General features: G+C 27.9%; 1 non-coding gene across 1 annotated transcript; it reads left to right on the top strand.

Annotated features, from left to right (window-relative positions):
• Positions 1-842: 842 nt before the first annotated feature.
• LOC140980038 (small nucleolar RNA R71) lies at positions 843-953 on the top strand. Its single transcript, XR_012175868.1, has one exon. It is a non-coding gene; the product is annotated as a small nucleolar RNA R71 (small nucleolar RNA).
• The last annotated feature ends 826 nt before the right edge of the window (positions 954-1,779 follow it).

Below are 1,779 nucleotides of genomic sequence, written 5' to 3'. Positions count from 1 at the left end.
CTATTTTACCACTTATAAGGGTGATAACATATTTTATTTGATCAATTTTTTCATTTTTTAATTCTTGATTTTGATTTTTAGGATTTGGTTGTGGTTGAGATGGAAATTTTCCTTTTTCATGAATATTAAGTGCAGATGCAAATTTTGTAAGAGTTTCTTTCAACTCAGTCATAGATTGACTGTTTTGAATATTGATAGATTCTTGCTTTTGGATAAATGCATGAATTACATCTTCAAAGTTTGTTCTTGGAGGTGGAACATAAGGAATATAACCTTGATGATTTTGGTTATTTTGAAAATATTGTTGTGAGGGTTGTGCATTATTATCATTCCTCCAACTAAAATTAGGATGATTTTTCCATCCAGGATTATATGATATTGAAAAAGGATCTAATATTGGTTTTTTATAATTATTAACATAATTTGCTTGTTCATGGAGACATTTTTTAAATGAAGGTAATGTTGGACAATTTTTTGTAGCATGATCATGTGTATCACATATATGACAAACAATTTCTTGAATACTTTTTAATTGACCACTCTTTTTCATTTCTAATGACTCAATTTTTCTTGCTAAAGATGCAAGTTTATCTTGAATATCTATATCATCTTTAAGATTATAAATACCACCCCCATCTGTTGAATTATTGATTTTAGTTGTTGGTGGTTCTATGGTGCCTATATTATCTCAATTTTGAGCATTTTCTGCTAATGAATCCAAATACTCCATAGTTTCATTTGGGTTTTTATCTTCAAAAGTTCCATTACACATGAATTCTATTATTTGCCTATCGTTAGGTATTAGACCTTCATAAAATTGAGAAACTATTCTCCATGTTTCAAAACCATGATGTGAGCATGTATTAAGTAATTCTTTATATCTATCCCAACATTGATAAAATGTTTCTCCTTGTTTTTGAGAAAAAGTAGTAATTTGTCTCTTAAAAGAGTTTGTTCTATGGGAAGGAAAAAACTTTTGAGAAATTGTTGTTGCATTTCTTCCCATGATCTTATTGAACTTGATCTCAAATTTTGTAGCCATGTTTTAGCTTTATCTTTTAAAGAAAAATGGAAAAACTTTAATCGAACTATATCCATGCTACAATTTTGATCATTATAAGTATTACAAACTTCCTCAAATTCTCTTAGATGTAAATATGGATTTTCAGAATCTAAGCCATGAAAATTTGGTAAAAGTTGAATAATTTGAGGTTTAAAGTTGAAATTAGATGCATCAGGAGGAAAAACTAAACAAGATGGGGCACTAGTTCTAATAGGTTTAATATTGTGCCTAAGTGTTCTTAATTGATCATGTTCTTGATTATTATTATTATTATTATTATTGTTATCATTATCTTGATTATTTGAATTATCATCCATGTTTAAATTATTTTCAGATACTCGAATAAGTCTACCACTTTTTTTTCGACTCCAAATACTCATACAAAAAAAACACAATACTTAGAAATAAAACATAATTAATAAATATAAACCTAATTTATACCTCCCCGGCAACGACGCCAAAAACTTGCTACTACTTAAATTATAATTCACCCAAGTGTAGGTTGTCTGCAAGTAATATATTTCGTAAGTACGAGATCGATCCACAGAGAGGTTATTTTAAGTTTAAATTTATTAATTTATAGATTACCAAATGCAAGAACGAAGTTTACAAATTATAAATTTTGTCAAGGCTCGAGGATTTATTCTTGGTTTATGCAATATTGTTTAACTAAAAGTAAAACAAAGGAAACCACCATAAATAATGGTTCCAAGAAA

Source organism: Primulina huaijiensis, chromosome 6, assembly GCF_012295235.1.
Source record: "Primulina huaijiensis isolate GDHJ02 chromosome 6, ASM1229523v2, whole genome shotgun sequence".
NCBI classification, from domain to species: Eukaryota; Viridiplantae; Streptophyta; class Magnoliopsida; order Lamiales; family Gesneriaceae; genus Primulina; species Primulina huaijiensis.
The sequence above is the reverse complement of the archived record's forward strand: the minus strand, read 5'-3'. Positions and strand labels throughout refer to the sequence as shown.